At 41.7% G+C, this 22,273-nt stretch overlaps 1 protein-coding gene across 1 annotated transcript in view; it reads right to left on the bottom strand.

Annotated features, from left to right (window-relative positions):
- The window catches only part of CASTOR2 (cytosolic arginine sensor for mTORC1 subunit 2), a 108,505-nt gene that overhangs the window by 32,190 nt on the left and 54,042 nt on the right, over window positions 1-22,273 (bottom strand). The window lies entirely within an intron of this gene.

Here is a 22,273-nt window from a genome sequence, read left to right as displayed (position 1 = left end):
TAAACCCCAGGAGCCCAGGTGCCGAACCCGGCACAGCAGAAAAGACATGACAGCCGGTGCCCAGTTCTTTCCGCAGCCGTCCGGATCGGCGCCAAGCCAGGAAAGTGCGCTGCGCACTCCCACCCTTCGCCTGCGAGCCCGGGCGCCGATCCGCTTGGACTGCGGGAGCCACGGCGGTGCTGGCCGGGCTGGGTCTGGTGCGGTGGGCGGAGATGAAGGAGCAGCCTCGGCGGTAGCAGCAGCAGCAATTACAACGGGAAAAGCTGTGGGGAAAGGAGGACGAGGAAGATCTGGCAAGGCGGTGCGAGCACTTCATGGCTCCTCCGGTGAGCGGATTGCGAGAGCTGCGCGACTGGGGCGGAGACATGCGAAGTCGCATGGGGCTTCTCATAATGGAGACGCAGAGCCAGGTGTGCAAGGCGCTGGCCCAGGTCGACCGCGGCGCCGTTTCACCGTGGACTGCTGGGAAAGGAAGGAAGGTGATCCGAATTCCGGGGTAGAGTGGGGACGCGTTCCTTTCTCGTGGGCCCCGCACTGCCTGGCACCTCTTGTAGGTTGGAACTAATTCGGAGTACAGCTTCCCCTCAATGTTGCCGGCGCTCCCAAAGTGTCATCGGTCAGCGCCAGCAACTCAGATTCGGGTACCCGGCGTATAAGACGACCCCCGACTTTTGAGATGATTTTCCTGGGTTAAAAAGTCGTCTTATACGCCGGAAAATACGGTACTTTGCTGCTGTTCTGAACCTATGGATGATTATTCCTCCCCAATCCCTAAGGTCTTGACCCTGTTGTCATTTAGGAAAAACTGTGAAGACGGGGGTTTCAGGAAGAGCATGGAGGACTGAGTGAAACACTGCTTTTTGCAGTGGCTGAAATAGGAACTGGTGAAGGGCACAGCTCCTCAGAATTCCTCCTCAGATTAAGGAGAAGACATGGATCATCCATATTTAGCTCCATACAGATTCTCCAGATTTTGATAAGGGAGGAGAGGTATGCAAGAAAATGGCAAGTGTAAAATTGAGTATAAAATTGAACTTTTTAATTAAGATTAAAATATAAATGTTAGTATTTCTGGTATTTATTTATTTATTTATTTATTTATCAGATTTATTGGCTGCCCAACTTATCTCAGAGTAACTCTGAGTGACTTATAATATTAAGTTCTTAATAGATTTTTTGCTGATTAGAAGGAATGATCTGGCTTTTTTTGTAATTTGACTATTGATAAGGCATGAGGTATGGGAAGAAGAGTTTTTTTTTTAAAAAAATTAAGTATTAGAGAAGGTGTTACAGGTTGTCCTCAACTTATGACTGCTAGGTTGATGACAATCTGAAGTTACGACAGCCTTGGAAAACTTGTGTTTGCACTTATGACCATCATAACAGCCCAGGAGTGAAATCTGCTTACTTTCCCTACCGGTTCGGATGTGCATGTGCAGAGGGTAAAAAACAGGTTACTTCCTGGTTAAAACCAGTGAGGTGGCCATGGAGGTCTGTGGTCAGTTATCCTAGACCCTTTGAAGACTTAGCTCTTCCAGAAGGTTCTAGGGTAAAGTGATTTGTAATTCTGCTCGGTGAATTACATGGCACTGCTTTTTCTTGATGTAGGATGTATTTGTAAGTATGTGTAGAAATACTCAAACATATATATCGTAGTATAGATACATTTTCTTCCATTTTAAATGTTTATTATTGTTTTATACCAATTAAAGCTGTTTCGCAAATGAGGAAACTAACGCCTAGATTAGATAAACAAACAAATTTAGGTATGTATGAATTGGGTAAGGAATTTCATTGGGTATTATTAACTCATAGCAGCTACTGTTTCAACAGCAATTTTGGTCTAATTAAAGCACTCTAGCAAGGCATCACATTTGTCATTGAATATGCAAAGATACATCTTCTAATGTGTGGAGGGGATCTTATATATCATTCAATAATCAGCGGGTTCCACCAATTCATTAATGGTGATCCCCAATGCCTCCTATGCCACAAGAAGGCTATATATACCCCATTGGCTCTCTCATTAAATGTGGAAATTAGGGGAGGCACCTCAAAAGATACTGTACTGTTAAGAAAATTGAAGGTTCTTTAATTTGGTCATATGATTTGGTCTTGTCTAGCTTTAGCTTTGTTTTGATTTAAAATTACTTTTGTCAGTGGCCATTTTGAGAAGACATACTACAGTAATAATCTCAATGTATTATTGAACTACTGTATTTTTCAGAGTATAAGACGCACCGGAGTATAAGAGGCACCTTACTTTTTGAGAAGGAAAATAGGAAAATGAAAAATTTCTGCCTACCAGATATTCATCTGGCTAGTCCTTAGCCTGGTCAGCTGCAGCACATTAGTTCGCTTGCTGGTTTTGAGATTGGGGCTGGTTGGGGCTAAAAAACAGCTGATTCTAAAGCACAGCTGATCATTGGAGGGAGCAGCAATTAGAAAAGCAGGCAAAGCACAGAAGATTGCTTCGCTTGTGTTGGGGCTGAAAAACAGCTTCAAAAGCACAGCTGATTGTCGGAGGGAGCTCCAGTGACTAAAGCAGGCGAAGCCCGGAAGGGGTAACAGAAGGCAGCAGCTGTTCCAGGTAGCCATTTTGGGCACCGCAAGGGGTTACATTCAGAGTATAAGACGCACCCAAATTTTCAGCCTCTTTTAAGAGGGAAAAAAGTGTGTCTTATACTCCGAAAAATACGGTATACTCCTAAAACATGAATTTGTCATCTTATGAAAAATGCTGGCTCTATCAAATCTGGTGCATGGAAAGAGCATATATTTTATGCAACTGCAACAAAAATCTGTTGATTTTAAGGAATGGGTGCATGATATGAATTTTTTATCTATTCTGTAAAATAGATAAAAATTTTAGGATCTCTGTGTCCTAAATATGAGAAGGTGACATAATATGTTCTTTATGGTGTTGTCTTTAACGATGCCCTACATTTCTATAAAAATAGCTAAGTTGACTTCAAAATTACAGAAACTAAAAACATGCATAGGGTCAATGCATGCCTAATTCACTTTGACATAAGCCAGGAGAATTCTTGTACCTAGATATACTCTTGACTGAAAAACAGTAAACTCTTAGCTGGGATGGTTGTTCTCTTCCACTGAAAACACAGCTACAGAAAAGTCACACACGGAGTGGGGAGAGGGGGCAGAGACACCTGCCTAGACAGCCAGAGCAGCCGAATCAACTCTGATGATCAATGAGGTGACAGATGTTGCAGCCAGATTGTCCTCGCATCTGAGACTTGTAGCTGATGGCCTAAATCCTTGCAACGTAATCCAAATTGTCTGCCAAGACAAACCAAAAAGTGACGCAGCTTCATTGCCTCAGTCTGAATGCAATAAACAGTGTCTGCCTACACAGTTGTGCTTTGGCAACAACTGTTTGGTTGTGAAAAGTGCCAAGTGCGGATGTGTCAGGAGGAATGCAGCAGAGCCTAAAGTTAAAATTAGGACCTTTGTACCGTGCCTCTGTTGTATCTCGTGGATAAGCAACATATGTGAGCAGTATTGGAATAAAGAACTCGCCAGCTGGAGATTATGAAGAAACAACCAGCGTCTGAAATATTGCTGTGTTCGACTGTTTTGGGTCTCTTTGGGAGCCAAAAGGCTAACAATTTCATTGTGGTTTCATTTTTTTTTTTGGTATGATCATACTGACGTGTCTGAATCCTTAATAGGGACAGTAGAAGTTGTAATACTGGAGACCAGTGGATTGAAAAGAAGCAGATTCAGATATATTAGTTATCGGGTTCAGTCTTGCATATTTTTAAGAATAAGAAATCCAAAGCCTTCATCGTAGTTCAGTGATGGCTAACCTTTTTGCCATCATGTGCTAGGAGTGGGGGACAAGTTGGCAAACGGGCCGTTTTTGGTCTCTGGGGGGGTGGGGAAGGCCGTTTTCACCCTCCCCAGACTCCTAGAAAGGCTCTGGAGGCTGGGGACAGCAAAAAACTGGCTTTCTGGTCCTACCGGAAGTTGGCAAACGGGCCGTTTCTAGCCTCTGGAGGGCCTCCGGAGGGGTGGAGAAGGCTGTTTTCGTTCTCCCCAGACTCCTAGAAAGACTCTGGAGGCTGGAGACAGCAAAAAAATGAAAAAATTCCCTACCACCCCGAGGCCCTCCGGAGGCAGGAAACAGCCTGTTTCCCTACTTCTGGTGGGCCCAGAAGGCCCGAAAATCAGGTAGCCGGTGCATGGTCCTAGTCTCACACATCCTTTATCTAAGTAGCCAATTAGATATCTTTGGAGTGCACACAAGAAGAAGATGATGATGATGTTATCCATTTACTTGTGTCTGACTCTTGGTGATTCTATAGGCCAGGTGTCTCCACATCTTCCCATCTTGTACTACTTCTTTCAGTTGTTCTATGTTCTGGCTGGTGTCAGCTTTGGTGGTGTCCAGCTACTGTGTTCTTTGTCGGCCTGGTTTCCTTTGACTGCTAACTCTTCCAAACATAATTGCTTTCTCCAGTGAATTCCCCCACCCGACATGGCCAAAATTAGTGAGATGCAGTTTTGTGATTTTGCCTTCCAGTGACATGTCTGGTGTTATGCGCTTCAGTACTTGCTTGTTAGTCACCTTTGCTGTCCAAGGAATACGCAGAAGCCTCCTCCAGCACCGTAGCTCAAATGAGTTTATTTTCTTCCTGTCTTGCTTATTTAAGGTTTAAGGACACAACCTTCTCTCACTGTTATTCTCCCTCAACAGGTATTTGCAAGCATGCTGACAAGCTTGGAAACAAGCTCTCAATAGGCCTGCCATCGGAGAATGTACGCAATCCTCTTTTAAAGCCAGTCAACAACCACATCATCTTCTGCTAAAGAATTCAACAGATTACCAATAAAAGATAATGTTTGTTGCTCGAAGTTGAATTGTGGGGTCCTTGCTGCTCTCTGAGCTTGGTGGCTTTCTTGCAGATGTTTCATTACCAAACTAGGTAACATCACAGTTTGGTGATAAAACATCTGCAAGAAAACTACCAAGCTCAGAGAGCAGCAAAGACCCCACAATTCAGATTAATTAGACCTATGGGAAGAAGTCCTCTCTTTGGTCTGTTTTAAATTTCCTTCCAAGCAGCTTCATTGGATGGGCCTTGGTTCTACCACTTGGCGAGTGGAAACTTCTCCCCACCATGCCATATCTCAGGGGCTGCCACAAAGAAGGAGGAGTCAAACTATTCTCCAATGCACCTGAGGGCAGGACAAGAAGCAATGGGTGGAAACTAATCAAGGAGAGAAGCAGCTTAGAACTAAGGAGAACTTTCCTGACAGTTAGAATAATTAATCAGTGGAACAATTTGCCACCAGAAGTTGTAAATGTTCCAACACTGCATATTTTAAAGAAGATGTTGGATAACCATTTGTCTGAAGTGGTGTAGGGTTTCCTGCCTAAGCAGGGGGTTGGACTAGAAGACCTCCAAGGTCCCTTCCACCTCTGCTATTCTAAGTAGATTTTTACAGTCAAATAATTGCTTTTTCTTTTCTTTCCAAATGTGAAGACCAGAACTAATTTTAAATGTTTGACACATTTTTTCATGTTCCATTTTATTCTGCACATAAAAATCCAGAGATCCTGCTGAATCCAGCCAAGACTCATCTCAGTCACCCATTATGATTCTCACTGAGACCAACTAGATGCCTCTGGGATGCTCTCAAGCAGGACATTCCTCTCTCCTGCAGTTGTCCATGGCGATTCTCTCCCGTAATTGTCCTCCTGCAGCTGGTATTAAAATACATGTTGCTATCAACCTTAAGGTAACATTAAGACTTCAAAATCTATTTTTTTAAAAAAAAAATCCATTCAATCGTGTCCGATTCTCAGAGATTGCCTGGACAAGTCCCTGCAGTTTTCTTGGCAAGGTTTTTAAGAAGTGACTTACATGGCCTTCTTCCTAAAGCTGAGAGAAAGTGACTGGCCCAAGGTCACCCAACTGGCTTTATGCCCAAAGTGGAATGAGAAATCTCAGACTTTCTAGACTGATGCCCTCACCACTACATCAAACCGGCTCTCCTCAAGGTCCCTAGTCCATGATAAATCACTTCTCCATACATTTCCTCCATCTCCTTTGAAGTTCTCTAGATTATAGAGGAACTTATTAAACTTGTGTTTCCAACCTAGCCGGAATTCACCTAGCTCTAAATCAGAATCCTCCACAAAACTATGAATTATATTTTATAGGTATAAAATAATTGCAAACCATTCTCTCTCTCTCTCTCTCTCTCTCTCTCTCTCTCTCTCTCTCTCTCTCTTACGTCCTTGAAACTTAAATAGATGAAAGAAATAAAATATAATTCTACTGAAATAAATCTTACTTATAAATAAATCCTACTTTTTTATAAGTAAAACCACATCTGGAATACTGCATCAGTTTTGGTCCCCACATTACAAAAAAGATGCTGAGACTTTGGAACAAGTGCAAAGAAGAGCAACTAAGATGATTAAGGACCTGGAGACTAAAACATATGAAGAACAGTTTCAGGATTTGGAAATGGCCAGTCTAGAGAAAAGAAGGATTAGGGGTGACATGATAGCAGTATTCCAGTATTTGAGAGGCTGCCACAAAGAACTTATTTTCCAAAGCACCAGAAGGGAACGGATGAAACAATGGATGGAAAATAATCAAGGAAAGAAGCAACTTAGAACTAAGGAGAAATTTCCTAACTGTGAGGACAATTAATCAGTTGAACAGCTTGCCTTCAGAAGTTGTAGGTGCTTCATCACTGGAAGTTTTTAAGAAGAGACTGGACAGCCACCTATCTGAAATGGTATAGGGCAGTGATGGATAACCTTTTTGCCATTGCATGCCGGGGGGGGGGCGGGGGAGGTTTGCACGCATGCGTGCCCACATCCATAATTCTATGCGCCCTCCAGAGGCTTCTCTAGGAGTCTCTGGAGGCGGGGGACAGCAAAAAACATCACTTCCTGTCCAACCGGGAGTTGGGAAATGGGCCGTTTCAGGCCTCCGGAGGGCCTCCGAGGTGAGGGGGGAGGCTGTTTTTGCCCTCCCCAGATGCATAGAGAGGATCTGGAGCCAGGTGAGAAAGAAAAACGGGCCTTCCCCACCCCCCCAGGCCCTCTGGAGGAAGGAAACAGCCTGTTTCCCTACTTCTGGTGGGCCCAGAAGGCCCGAAAATCAGCTGGCCGGTGCACGCATGCATGCCAGAGCTGAGCTCGTGTGCCCACTGATATGGCTACGTGTGCCACCTGTGGCACGCGTGCCATAGGTTCGCCATCACAGGTATAGGGTCTCCTATTGAGCAGTGGTTGGACTAGAAGACCTCCAAGGTCCCTTCCAGCTCTGTTGGATTGAAATGTATTCATTTCTTAATAAACTAATCTTCACAAGCCTGGATATAATAGGCAAATTTTAAGCTCATAATTAGATCCTGTAGAACCAGTTAGGGGAGAATCAATTCTTTCCAATACATCCATTTTGCATTTTAATTGCTATTAATGAAATGGTAACCTCGATTATGTAGAACTTCCTTCTAAATCATTTCCCAATACTTTAACAAGTCCATTGGAAATAATACACTCTGTAATCCTTTCAGTTTAATACACTATTAACTGCTAAAAGCGTTTAAATTTTTATCACAGTTCTTAAAAAAGAGTGTCCAACAACAATCCTGATGTAGACAATGCATCAAGTTTAATCTATTGAGTGTTAAAAAAAACCAATGATGCAATAGTTTATAGAAATCGAGTTTCAACTTTACTGCAAGATGTCCTTAGAATCCTAAAATCTTGAAGCTGGAAACAGCTGTGTGGAGTATTGATTTCAACTCCCTGCTCTCTGCAGGAAACTTCTCAGGCAGACTGAGCATCCAGACTCTGCTTAAAGCTTCAATGAAAGGAAGCCCACTCCTTCACTTGTGTTTCCTACACATACAAAGACACAAATATAGATTTCTGTGATGTCTGTACCAGGGGTGAAATGCTCCCGGTTTGGACCGGATTGCCCGATCCGGTAGCGATGGAGGTGATGGAGGCGGGTGGTTCGGAGAACCGGTAGCAAAAATCCCTGCCCCACCCGCACCCCCAGCTGAGCCGCACAATTATCAGAGGCTTTTTTTTTTACTTTTAAAAGCATTTTTTCTACAACCTCCTTGGCCGGAAAATTGCTTTTAAAAGTAAAAAAAAAAAGCCTCTGATGATCACACAAAAAGGTTTTGTTTTTTTTAAATGCCTCTGACGATCCAAGCTGAGTTGCCTGATCGGCAGAGACTTTTTAAAAAAGCCTCTGCTGATCAGGCAACTCAGTGGGGATCGTAAGAGCCTTTTGAAAGCATTCGCTGAAGAGCTTGTAGAAAAAATGCTTTTAAAAGTTAAAAAAAAAAATGGCCACGCCCACCCAGTCACATTACCCCCTCCCACCAAGCCACGCCCACAGAACAGGTAGTAACAAATTTTAGATTTCACCACTGGTCTGTACCTACATCTTTTCTTGCTCTTAAATATATAGGTAGTCCTCAAATTATGACCCCAATTGGGATCAAAATTTTGGTTGGTTAGCAAGGCGGTTGTTCAGAGAGCCGTGCCTAATTGTATGACTTTTTTTTGCCATGGTTATTCTGTGAAATCACATGGTCATTAAGCAAATTTACCTGTTGACATTACTTGTTCAAAGCTAGCTGTGAAGGTCACAAATTATGATCATGGGACCCCCAGGATCCTGCAACGATTGTAAATACATGCCAGTTGCCAAGTACCTGAAATTTTGATCTCATGATTGTGGAGATCCTACAATGGTTGTTAGAATAAAGACCAGGTTTAAATCAAAGGTGTGGCATCTATGGCCTTAGATTCTCTCCTGAATTCCTCAGAACCTATTGCTAGTAGATAGTCAAAGAGCTGAAAGGGATAGAAGTCTAATTTGTAAAGAAAAGTTCTCAGACTCTGGAACTAATGATCTATGGGGAAATTACCTGTTGCTTTTTTTTTTTTTTTTACTTTAATTTATATGCCGCCCTTCTCCGGAGACTCAGGGCGGCTTACAATGTGTTAAGCAATAGCCTTCATACTTTTGTATATTTATACAAAGTCAGCTTATTGCCCCCACATTGGGTCCTCATTTTACCTACCTTTGAAAGGATGGAAGGCTGAGTCAACCTTGAGCCTGGTGAGATTTGAACTTGCAGTAATTGCAAGCAGCAGATGTTAATAACAGTGCTTTAGTCCACTGTACTACAGGCTCTTTTGAAGAGCTTTGTTGAACCTGACTTGGCAGGACTTAAATAATTATATGTATCTTAGGTGAAGGCCTGATGGTTCATCTAATGAACTTCTTGGACTGATTTGTATTTTGACATTTTTCTTTCTGAACCTTCTGGAACTTCAATGTGTGTCTATTGACTATATATACTTAACAGTTGGGGTGGATATAGATACCAGACTGTTGGCTTGCAAGGTAGTCTCCAGATTATAGTGGCCTGCCTAGAATAACATGAGCATCCTTGGGATAAAACTGGATTTGGCTGTGCCTGGGGCATACTAGCCAAAATATGCAAAAACTGATCCCTTGCCATTATCAAGAAATGTGGTACGAGTATGATCACAGATGGTAACCTAGCTTTATGGAATAAAACTCAACAATACGTTAATGAAAGTGAAAATGTAGGTTTAAATTATGAATGAAAAGGCTAATATATATGTCCAAATGTTGAGCCGGTATCATCTACATTGTGTGGGAATGTAAGGAATTCCATGTTATGTTGAAAGACGTTAAATTTTTTAAAGCGAAATGGTTTATTAGTCTGATAGCTAACAACAGGGGACTTTACTAAACTTACTTGAGATGTTGTTGGGTAGAATTCTGGTGAGAAAAGACAATGAACAACAATTTGAAAAACATGATGTAGGTTTGTACCAGATATGTTTGTGCTGACCATCTCATTGGAAAATGTATGGGTAGATAATCCTTGACCTACAACGATTTTGGAACCTGTCCATTATGCTCATAACTTGTTACGGTTGTAAAGTGAACCCACAGTTGTCAAGCGAGCTCATTGACAAAAATGTTGTCATGTGCAGTCATGTGATTGTGAGACACTGCAAATGGCCATAAACATGGAGTGATTGTCAACTGTCAAAAATGTGGTCATGTGACTGCAAAGAGCAGGTGCCAGTCAGAACTTTGAAACCAGGTCTTAAGTATCTTTTGGGGAAATCCAACGTAACTTAACATTTGTTAAGCAACTGCTTGCAAGTCAAGGACTACCTGTATGTGACAATGAGAATTTTCTAAATTGAACTGCTGTTTTTAAATTATTCACCAGAACCTGGTTTCCTGTTAATTAAATGTCCTTCTCATGTCCTCTTAAATGACTTTCTTCATTCTGAACGAGGGAGATAAGTCCTTGAACTTCTGTATGATATTCTTTTTTGGTACTGGAGAAGTGCCAGTTCTTTCAGTAAGGTGGAACATATTGATCATCTTTCATCCTTCTTCATGAGAGGTGATAATTCCCCAGTCTTTCTCGTGACCCTTCTCTGACCCTTTCTTCTTTCTAAATAACTTCTTGAGGGCCCATTATACAAGGCAGGGTGTGTTTAAAACACCCAGATCCGGTCTGATTTGAAATGATGCATCCATTCATGTTGGGTTCTGACTTCACTTAGAGGAGGACTAAAGTGTACAAACCAGATCTGAAATTTTCTTGATTGGTTCTGCTGTGCCCTTGAGGTCAAAGGAGATCTCATCCTGGGTGTGAGCAATTCCTTATCCCCTGCCCCAGGACAGGATGCCCAAGATACGTGAAGCTGAGGTAACCACATACTAAAATCCAAACTTGTTCAGCAGGTCCCAGTGTTGCTATAATTAGACTTGGAAAGATAACTCACCTTTGGCTGGCACTACTTCCTCTGATCAGGAATGTGTTTACATGAAACCCTAAATCTGCAGAAGCCAAGTGGCAGTTTTTTTTTCAAGCACAGATGCAAGCTGCTTTTCAAGCTCTACTAATCTGGTAAGATACCCAGAGAGCTATGGGTAAACAGTAAAAGTTAGACAGAGGCAGGTTGTTGTCAATCTGAAGTGAGGGAGAGCAAATGAAAGCTCCCTTTGTTCCCTTAGGTCAGAGATATTTAATCCCGAGGATATTGAACCATGCAGAGAAGATTGGAATCACTGAAGCCATGAAGGATCCGACTTAAATTTTTTTTAATTATTTTTTTGCCTTGAAAGTCTAAAAATTACACAGCAACAGAGTTGGATGGGACCTTGGAGGTCTTCTAGTCCAACCCCCTGCTCAGGCAGGAACCCCAATACCATTTCAGACAAATGGTTGTCCAATCTCTTTTTAAAAACTTCCAGTGTTAAGAGCATTCACAACTTCTGGAGGCCAGCTGTTCCACTGATTTAATTGTTTTGTCAGGAAATTTCTCCTTGGTTCTAGGTTGATTTTCTCCTTGATCAGTTTCCATCCATTGCTTCTTGTCCTGTCGTCAGGTGCTTTGGAGAATAGGTTGACCACCCTCTTCTTGGTGGCAGCTTCTTAGATATTGGAAGACTGCTATTATGTCATCCTTAGTCCTTCTTTTCATTAAACTAGACATACCCAATTCCAGGAACCGTTCTTAGCCACCCTTCCTTTTTTTTTTTTTAAAGGGAAGCTAGCATATGACAAAGCAAAGTGATTGTAGTTTTGTCTTAATTTACAAAAACCACTTCTGGGCCCATCTGAGTCACACAGATAACATGTGGTAACCCTGGGTCCTTACATTGTCCATACCTGGCTTGGGACTTCAGAGCTGCATGGATTTGGACACAATGCAAACTAAGGTTACAGATGGTCCTTGACTTCCAATCATTTGTTTAGTGACTACAACAGCACTGAAAAAAGTGACTTATGACCGTTTTTCACACCACCACACCACCAACATCCCCATTGTCATGTGATCAAAATTTAGATGCTTGGCAACTGGTTCATATTTATGACATTTCTAATGTTCTAGGGCAGGGCTGTCAAATTCACGGCCTGCGGCCTGGATGCATCACACGCTGGTCACACCCAGAACCGGTTTAGCGAAGGGGGGAGGAAAGTCCCGATACGTCACGTGACGCCACCGTGACGACTTGAGTTTGACACCCCTGTTCTAGGTTCATGCAATCACCATTTCTGACCTTCTGATAAGCAAAGTCAATGGGGAAGCCAGATTCACTTAACAACCGTGTTACTAACTGAACAACTGCTGTGACTCACTTAACAACAGTTTTAAGATTGTAAAATGGGGCAAAACTCACTTAACAAATGTCTCGCTTAGCAACAGACGTTTTACCTGTACTTTGTACTCTCTCCTTAGCTTTAAAGATGCTGTGGGAAGAGTCCATAACCTGAGCTCTATGTTTAGCAGTCCATGAGTATGCAAATCCCCTTCTGTCAGACATTTTTAATAATCCCTCAAATTGAGAGAGAAACAGATATTCATTTCTTTCTCTAAAAAGAGGAGCATGCTTCCCGGAATTAAAAGTTAAACCAAAGTATATTTTTGGTTGCCTCTTGATTATGTAAAAGTTTATTATGTAACTAACCCTAGAGTTGAACATTTTGTTTGGTTGATTTAAAGCATGGCAAGATTTTGGCTTTGCTGTCCAAGTAGAAAGCCCCACTCCCCAACAGCTTTTCAAAATAGCCAGTTAGTTCCTTGAGGCACATTAATTAAGAAATCACAGGTAGTCCAATATAAACATTCTGACTAGATGACCAAATACTTGAGGTGTACATGTGTATGCACAGATACACACACAAGCACTTTTTCCTCCCCACCATCTCTCCTCTAACCTCCCTCGGCTTTAGCCTAGAAAAAGGAATTATCCAGACCAAAAATAGGAAGCTTAATTTGGAGATGTTTTCCTTCTCCAGTTTTTGTACCTATCTTACAAACAGGATATTTGCTCTTAAGCCTCCTAAAACAATTTGTCTTTAGGCAGCCTCTTGGCATCTATCCCCATATTGAAAAAACCCCACGAGGCTGGGAGCTGAAGAAGAAGGGGTTGCATTTTGCATTTAAAAGGACAGTTTCTTCTAAATTCAGTTTGGACCATTTTCGGAAGGCTAGGGGTGATGTGTCGTGTTTTGTTTGGCAGATAAAGAGTTATGGGAGGTGGCGCAATGGCCCCAAATCGGTGGGGCTGAATCACAAATGTTAACGGGCCTTCTTTATTTATTTTATTTTATTTTATTTTATTTTATTTTATTTTATTTTATTTTATTTTATTTTATTTTATTTTATTTTATTTTATTTTATTATTTTATTTTATTTTATTTTATTTTATTTTATTATTTTATTTTATTATATTTATTTATTTTATTTATTTATTTATTTATTTATTTGTCAAGCATATATATAATTTGTCAAGCAAATTATATCAAACATAATTTGAATACATGAAAAGAGTAAGAGTAAAAAGGAATATTAAGACAGGGACGGTAGACACGCTGGTGCTCTTATGCACGCCCCTTACTCTTAGGAATGGGGTGAGGTCAACAGTAGACAGTTTAAGGTTAAAGTTTTGGGGGTTTGGGGAAGAAACCACAGAGTCAGGTAGTGCATTCCAGGCATTGACCACTCTGTTGCTGAAGTCATATTTTCTGCAATCGAGTTTGGAGCGGTTTACCTTGAGTTTGTATCTATTGTTTGCTCGTGTATTGTTGTGGTTGAAGCTGAAGTAGTCATTGACAGGTAGGATGAAGACTAAGAAGCTTCTTCAGTTCCGAACTGAAGAAACGTCTTGGAAGAAAAGCAAAATGTCTTCAAGGAAAAAAACAACATCAAAGAAAGTCCACCTTTGGCACAACCAGTTCTTATGAAGCTGAGCAATTGTTCAGACCAGGCATGATTGCTTAAGCTCCCACCCTGAGCTGCCTTAGACCCCTAGATTCCAGAAAAACAGCATTTTTAATTATACAGCAACCTAGTGAAATAGTTAAACTGAAAAAAAAAAAAAAGAAAAGAGGAATATTAACTAAGACTGAAGAGGGGTTTAAAACTGGCTCTTCCAGTCTAAATCTGTTTTATACATAAGAATACAACCACTGGAAGACCTCAACTCCAAAACTATGTTAGAAATCTGGGAGCTGAAATATTTATATATTTGAAGGACACTAAGGTTGTGAAAGACACTAAGGTTGTGAAAAGGGGCACGGTGGCTCGGTGGCTAAGATGCTGAGCTTGTCGATCGAAAGGTCAGCAGTTCAGCGGTTCGAATCCCTAGTGCCGCGTAACGGGGTGAGTTCCCGTTATTTGTCCCAGCTTCTGCCAACCTAGCAGTTTGAAAGCACGTAAAAAATGCAAGTAGAAAAATAGGGACCACTTTGGTGGAAAACAGTATTATCTTTACCGAAGGTTTTGAAAGGAGCAATTTCCCAATATTTCCCTCAAAGTCTTTCAGTGCTATATTTAGTGATTGTCGTCTTTCATGATAAAGGACAAGCCTTTATTTCAGAAAAGATTTATTTATTTGCCTGGTTTTCCTCTTGAATTTTCCTTTGCAAAGCAGAGTTATAAACATAAACATTTTTTTCCTAATTCTTATAAGCTTTTTTCAGTTTTGCCCCCTTTTTGGGAGTTGCCCTTTCCCCCCCCCAAGAAATATGATCACTGTAGTTATGTCAGAAGATGCTAAGGATTTTTTTTTTCAAACAATGTAAAACATGTATTCACTTGCTAACCTTTGCTTTTTTAAAAAAATATTCTAGGCCTTGTATTTCTGATTGAAAAGTCAATTCAAATATAAACATCTGAAGCTCCTCGTCTAGAGATAAGCAATTTAAGTATTTGTTCACACTGACTACTAGCATCTATATGCAATTTCAATGGGTCTTCTTATTCATACATGGATGGATGGATGGATGGAAAGATAGATTTTATTACAATCTGAGTTCAGAAACAAACAGTAAAACCGTAGGGTAATAAAGTAAAATTAGTTCAAAGGGTCCAAATAAAAATATTACTCACGTAGCTAGAAGTTGGCAGTTTAAAGATATTCACATCTTATATGCAAAATTATGTATAAGAATGTTCTTACCCAACCAAGAAAGATTAACATAAAATTAATCAGACTAGCCTGGACTAGCCTGATAATGAAGAAAAAAAAAATACAGCATCTTTAAATGTCATTGTCAAAAGATCAACAGAAGAACATGCAAAAGATGAAGTCAATCATGCCAACTCCTCATTTCTCCCCGGTGGAAAGGAGGAAGTGTATGAATTTGGTTGCAAATCTTCACTCTGAACATCCTGTCTCCTCAATATCCTGTTCCAATAATAGTTTCCCTGTCCTATTTGGATGGAATAATCCATTCAAAGGACATACTCATTTGCTGAATACTTTGGCAAATTGCAACAATCTAGATAGCAATAGCACTTGGATTTATATACGGCTTCACAGTGCTTTACAGCCCTCTCTAAGCGGTTTACAGAGTCAGCACATTTCCCCCAGCAATCTGGGTCCTTATTTTACAGACCTCGGAAGGATGGAAGGTTTTTTATTTTTATTTTATTTTATTTTGAATTTGTATACCGCCCTTCTCCCTGAGGACTCAGGGCGGTGAACAGCCAAGTAAAAACATCAAGTACAAATATTAAAATACAGTTAAAATATACATATATAAATTTGGCCCCATTAATTAAAAACAATAAACAAAACACTTAAAAACACTTAAAAAAATTAGGCCAGCCCGGCTTGCTGGAAAAGGAAGGTTTTAAGGGCACGGCGGAAGGCACCGAGGTCTTGGATTCTCCTTATCTCTGGAGGCAATTGATTCCAGAGGGTAGGTGCCCCCACAGAGAAGGCCCTCCCTCTGGGGGTCACCAGCCTGCACTGTTTGGCTGATGGCACCCCGAGGAGGCCCTCTCTGTGGGAGCGCACGGGTCGATGGGAGATTGTCGGTGGCAGCAGGCGGTCTCGAAGATAGCTAGGCCCTATGCCATGGAGCGCTTTAAAGGTGATAACCAACACCTTGAAGCGCACCCGGAAGACCACTGGGAGCCAGTGCAGCTCGCGCAGGAGCGGTGTTACATGGGAGCGCCAGGCTGCTCCCGTCACTACCCGCGCTGCTGCATTCTGGACCAGTTGGAGCCTCCGGGTGCTCCTCAAGGGGAGCCCCATGTAGAGAGCGTTGCAGTAGTCAAGGCGAGAGGTGACGAGGGCATGAGTGACTGTGCACAGGGAATCCCGATCAAGAAAGGGCCGCAACTGGCGGATCAGGCGAACCTGACAAAAGGTCCCCCTGGTTACAGCCGTCAGATGTTCCTCCAAGGACAGCTGCCTATCCAGGAGGACTCCCAGATTGCGAGCCCTCTCTGTGGGGGCCAACGACTCGCCCCCAATAGTCAGTGATGGAGTCAACTGACTATATCGGGATGCCGGGAGCCACAGCCACTCAGTCTTGGAAGGGTTGAGCCTGAGCCTGTTCCTCCCCATCCAGATCCGCACAGCCTCCAGGCACTGGGACATCACTTCAAGGGCATCGTTGGGGTGGCCTGGGGTGGAGATGTACAGCTGGGTGTCATCAGCGTACTGGTGGTATCTCACCCCAAAGCCACGGATGATCTCGCCCAGCGGCTTCACATAAATGTTGAACAGGAGGGGCGAGAGGACCGACCCCTGAGGCACTCCGCATATAAGAGGCCTTGAGGTCGACCTCTGCCCACCTGCCAACACGAACTGCGACCGGTCGGAGAGAAAGGAGGAGAACCACCGTAATACGGTGCCCCCCATCCCCAACTCTTCCAGCCGGTGCAGCATGATACCATGGTCGATGGTATCAAAAGCCGCTGAGAGGTCTAACAGGACCAGAACAGAGGAACAACCCCTGTCCCGAGCCCTCCAGAGATCATCAACCAACGCGACCAATGCCGTTTCCGTGCTGTGTCCAGGCCTGAAACCCGACTGGAACGGATCTAGATAGGATGTTTCCTCCAAGAATTGTGGAAACTGTCGCGCGACCACACTCTCAACAACCTTCGCCAGGAAGCGAAGGTTGGAGACAGGACGATAGTTGGCCAATATTGCCGGATCCAGGGACGGCTTCTTGAGGAGAGGCCTCACCACCGCTTCTTTCAAAGCGGCGGGGAAGTGAGTCAACCTTGAGCCGGTCAGAATCAAAATCCTGGCGGTCAGCAGACGTAACCTGCAATACCACATTCTAACCAATGTGCCACCTTGGCTCTTCTTGATGACCATCAGATGACAGCAAAAGGGGTTTAGGTGCCCCCCCTCTGGTATTAAATCTGGAGTTTGCAGTCCAGTTTTAGTGGATCAATTTGAACGCAGCAAATTCCCACATTACCCCAGGGTGGATGATTGATTGTTACACCAACTTCACAGCCTAGTTCTGCCAATTGCAGCACTGTGACTAAGCCTAACTTTTATATCTTTGGGGATGGCTGGGAAGGTCAGCTCTATTTCTGATATAGGTGTCAAATTTATGAAAAACTGAGAAAAACAAACAACAACAACAACAAAAAGATCCTATGAGAAATTGCAAAGTTTTTTTCAGCAGCCATGGATTTTTATTTTTGCTTTCTGCATCCAAGTGTATACAACTTGGAAAACAGTCCATCTTTATTGCTTTCTAATGCAGCCATAGTAAAATAAGGATATTTTAAAATGGTTACAGAGCAGTTATTTATTTATTTAGCACATGATGAGAACATGACAGAAGAGAAGTAAACATATACACACGGTCCATGTAATTATATACAAAACTGCTATGGGGCTAAGACAGTGGCCTCTATCGTATTTTTCTGACTATAAGACACACCGGTGTATAAGATGCACCAAGATTTCAAAGAGATAAGCAAGGGGAAAAAAAGTTTTTTCCCTCCTCAGCCCACAGGAGCACTTTGCAGGCCTCCCAAAGCCTCTGTGCGCCCCGTTTTTGTGAAAAATAGGCCCGTTTTTCGCAAAAACGGGACGTGCGGGGAGGGGCTTCGGGAGGCCAAAAATGGCTGTATTCGATGTATAAGACGCACCAACATTCCACCCTCTTTTAGGGGGGGAAAAGTGTGTCTTATACTCCGAAAAGTACGGTAGATGTCCAATTCAGCTATCCAGGTGATCATCTCTAGTTTATTCTAGGAAACCAGAAGATGCACATTGTGAGCAACCTTGCACAATATTGAGCACTTGAACTTCCCCCCTTCCTAAGTCCAGCGTCTCTGATTCATACACCTTTTCTCTTCACACAGTACAATGTCAACTTGAGAGTTGAAAATGTTTTATTTTGAAACACTGTGCTCAACACGGTATCAAATTTGTCTGCTATTAGGGAATTGCTTGTCTGATTTCATTTGAAGAGCATGTTCCTATCTTAAAACATAGCCTAGCAGAAGACCGACTGGCTATGAGGCAGTCCTAGTAGAACACACACAGCTAAGGCCACTAGGAAACCTAGCATAGATGACGTTGGCAACAAGAACTTGCATATTACCTGTAGGTTGGACTACTGTAACACCCTCTACATGGGGCTGCCCTTGGGATGCGTCCAGAGGCTCCAGCTAGTCCAGAACGCAGCCGCGCGGGTAGTTACGGGGGTGTCTAGATACTCCCGTGTAACATCTCTCCTGCGTGAGCTGCACTGGCTGCCGGTGGCACTCCGGATACATTTCAAGGTGCTGGTGCTCACCTATAAAGCCCTTCATGGCTTAGGCCCGGGGTACTTGCAGGACCATCTCCAGCCGCTCTCCCACCGTCCTGTGCGCTCTCACTGAGTCGGCCTCCTCAGGGTGCCGTCGGCCAAACGATGTCGGCTGACGGGCCCCAGGAGGAGAGTGTTCTCTGTGGGAGCCCCGACCCTCTGGAATGGATTGCCCACCGAGCTCAGGACAGCCCCCGACCTTCTTTCCTTCCGTTCGAGGTGAAGACGTGGCTCTTTCGTCAACTCAACTGATCCGTTTGGGGGTACACTGTCATAATTTTAAACTGTTTTTAATAGGGTCACTGATTTTAATTTTATTTCATTGTGATTTGTATTGGAATTTGTCATTTTGTAAGCTGCCTTGAGTCCCCAGGGAGAAAGGCGGCATATAAATCGCAATAATAAATAAAATAAATAAACAAATATTGAGCAAATGGTTTCTAAGCTGGCTTTCTGAGGTCATAGACAATTGAGACTTTGGGGTGGTGACAGACTATTGACAGGCTATTGAGCAATTGACCTATCAAAATAAGACAAGATGTTGCATCAGAATGGATTTCAAAAAGAAATGGTATTGATGCTCCAAAGTACTTATGATATGTTGATAAATAATCACAGGGAGATAAAAGACTTAATGCATGACATTGTGGGGGAATCAGAAAAAATTCAACAAGTGACAATGAATAAAGATCATAAAACACAAGAAATAGAGGAGTTAATAGAAAGACCAGAGGAAAAGACAGAACAGATAAATCAACAAATAAAACAAGAAGAGAAGAAGGAGAAGACAATAAAGACTTATGAATCAAATAAGGGACAATATATATTAGGAGATTAAAAAATGGGATTGGATAAAAAGAAATATATTTTTGAAGAGAAGATAGGGGCTTGGGCAGAACCTTCGGAGGCACGGCAGCAAGAGATAGTAGAGATGGAAGAAATATTTGAGTTAAATAGGAAAGATGTAGACAGAGACAAAGACCCAAGGGAGGAATTTGGGAGGCAAATCAAAAAACGAATAAGAATTGAAATACTAAAGCGGGCAAGAGATGATGGTTAGAAAGGGAATGCTGTTTAATATAAGACTGGCTTTATTGAGAGCTAGAATAGAGGTAGAAACAAGATCAAGGGGGAATATTATTATACATATTTTTAGATAATATACTAAAAGTAATAGCTAGATGTAAAAATTAAATGTTGAAAGATGATAATCACTATGTACGCTTAAATAATATTGATTGTTATTAGAATGGCGCACAAAAACACTGAACAACTAAACAATGAAGAAACACACTCTAATACAAATATGTATAACAACACAAGTACAAAAGTATGATTAATGTAACAAATGTTATTAATATTACTATTGTTATTTGTATTTAAATGAATGATACCCAGATCCCTCACTGTTCATATGATATTGATGTATATCCAATAATAATAATAATAATAATAATAATAATAATAATAATAATAATGACTCTACAAAAAACCACCTTACTCAGAACAGCTTACATCCTCCGATGATACCTTAACAGTTCCTAGGTCCTTGGTTAGGACTCAAGCTGCTGAGCTATTAACCAGTCTCAAAGGCTGTGAATCTTACTAAAGATTAAATAATAATAATAATAATAATAATAATAATAATAATAATAATAATAATAATAATAATAATAATATCATCCAAAAAGTCATGGGAACATCAAGTGGAAAAAGTTATAGAAAATGAGAAGGTGAAGATCTTGTGGGGCTTTCGAATACAGATGGATCATCATTTGGAACACAACACGCCAGTCATAGTTGTCGAAAACCGAAATGTACAATTTATTGACATTGCGGTACCAGGAGATGCCAGAGTAGAAGAAAAAGAACTGGAAAAAATCACGAAATACTGAGACCTGGCCATTGAAACTATGTGATTATGGATGAAACATGTAACACTGATACCCATTGTCATCGGGGTACTTGGTACCATGTCCAAGAATTTTATAAGATACATCAACAGATTGCAGCTTCCTGCAATAACACCAGCGGAACTGCAAAGAACTGTGCTATTTGGAACATCGTACATCTTAAGAAGGTAGTTGGTTGATACCTAGGACGCTGGCAGCTACCCATATCAACCATTAGCACCAGTCAATGGTATTTGTGATGCATTTTTGAATGTTCAGTTGACTGAGTTTCATGTTTAATGAATAAAGAATAATAATAATAATAATAATAATAATAATAATAAATAATAAGAAGAAAAAAGTATGGTACATTGACATTGCAATACCTGGTGATGCACGGATTGAAGATAAGCAGAAAGAAAAAAATCACAAAGTATCGGGACTTGAAATTGAAGTTGAGCGACTGTGAAAAAAGAAATTGTGTGTTGTCCCGATTGTAATTGGAGCTCTTGGAGCAATACTCAAAGGGCTACCCCACTATTTAGAAATTCTAAATTTGCCGGACTTGAACATTTTGACTCTACAAAAAACCACCTTACTTGGAACAGCTTACATCCCCCGACGATACCTTAACAGTTCCTAGGTCCTTGGTTAGGAATCAAGCTGCTGAGCTATTAACTAGCCTCAAAGGCTGTGAATCTCACTAAAGATTAACCAATAATAATAATAATAGAACTTGCATATAGATAGTCCTTGACTTACAATCAAAGTTACAATGCCTCCCCCCTCCCCCAGGTACTTTCAACCCAGTCCCAAGTTCTGACACTATCTTGTTTTCTATGGGCATGGCCATGTACAATAATTAAAGGTACATTTCAAAAATTGGTCTCCATGATGTGTTAAATCCCTTATTTATTTGCAAGTTAAACTTGTTCTTTATCCTCATGGCATTGTTTGTCTCTCTCTCTCTCTGTTTTAAATCCATCTAATCCCCAAGCCTCTGGAGCACTACTTGACCACCATCGGCATTGTCAAGATCAATTGCAAAAAGCAGCTTTAGTTGGAACAGCTGACATTTTGGGACAATACCTTTTAACACCATCAAATAACCTTGGGAAGGACTCAATAGGTGGACAAAAATGCCAAATTCAGTCTAAACATCTGGCTGACTGCGCGACCAACCATAATAATAATAGACAGGTGTGTGCTCCCGAAGTCTTTAATTACACTCCCCAGAACGTTGCTTGCGAAAGCGCACTTGTGGCAAAAGTGCATTAAATAGAAAGCTTTGAAATGTACTTCATTTAATTCAGTAGTTATAATAAAATCTAGTTTTTTGTCCTGCCCTTGGCTGTTCCATCTTGCCCCCTACACACTAGTTAAAGGACGAAGGGCAGCCTCATTCAATAAAACAACTGTGAATTCTGGCATAGAGCTTGATGCTGCCCTGTGAGCAGGTGTGGAAAACCAACTGCGAAAGGACAAGCATGTTTTTGACTTAGAAGGAGATTTAGGAGGAGGAACAGGTTCCCTCCAGATGCTCATGGGAAGCAGTGCAAATTGGAGCACATTTAATTGGCCCCGAACCATGTGTGAGACTTTAACACAAATCAGATGTAGAAAACATCCGCTTTCAAGAAGTGGCTATTTCAGTGTTGGTGATCTAAAAATAAAAACCACATTATTACTACTGTAAATTAAGGTTTCATTAACAAGCGTAATTCTTT

The sequence above is a fragment of the Pituophis catenifer genome, unplaced genomic scaffold, assembly GCF_029215685.1.
Source record: "Pituophis catenifer annectens isolate HBS135680 unplaced genomic scaffold, rPitCat1.0.hap2 SCAF_1, whole genome shotgun sequence".
NCBI lineage: Eukaryota > Metazoa > Chordata > Lepidosauria > Squamata > Colubridae > Pituophis > Pituophis catenifer.
This window is presented reverse-complemented; position numbering and strand designations above follow the sequence as displayed.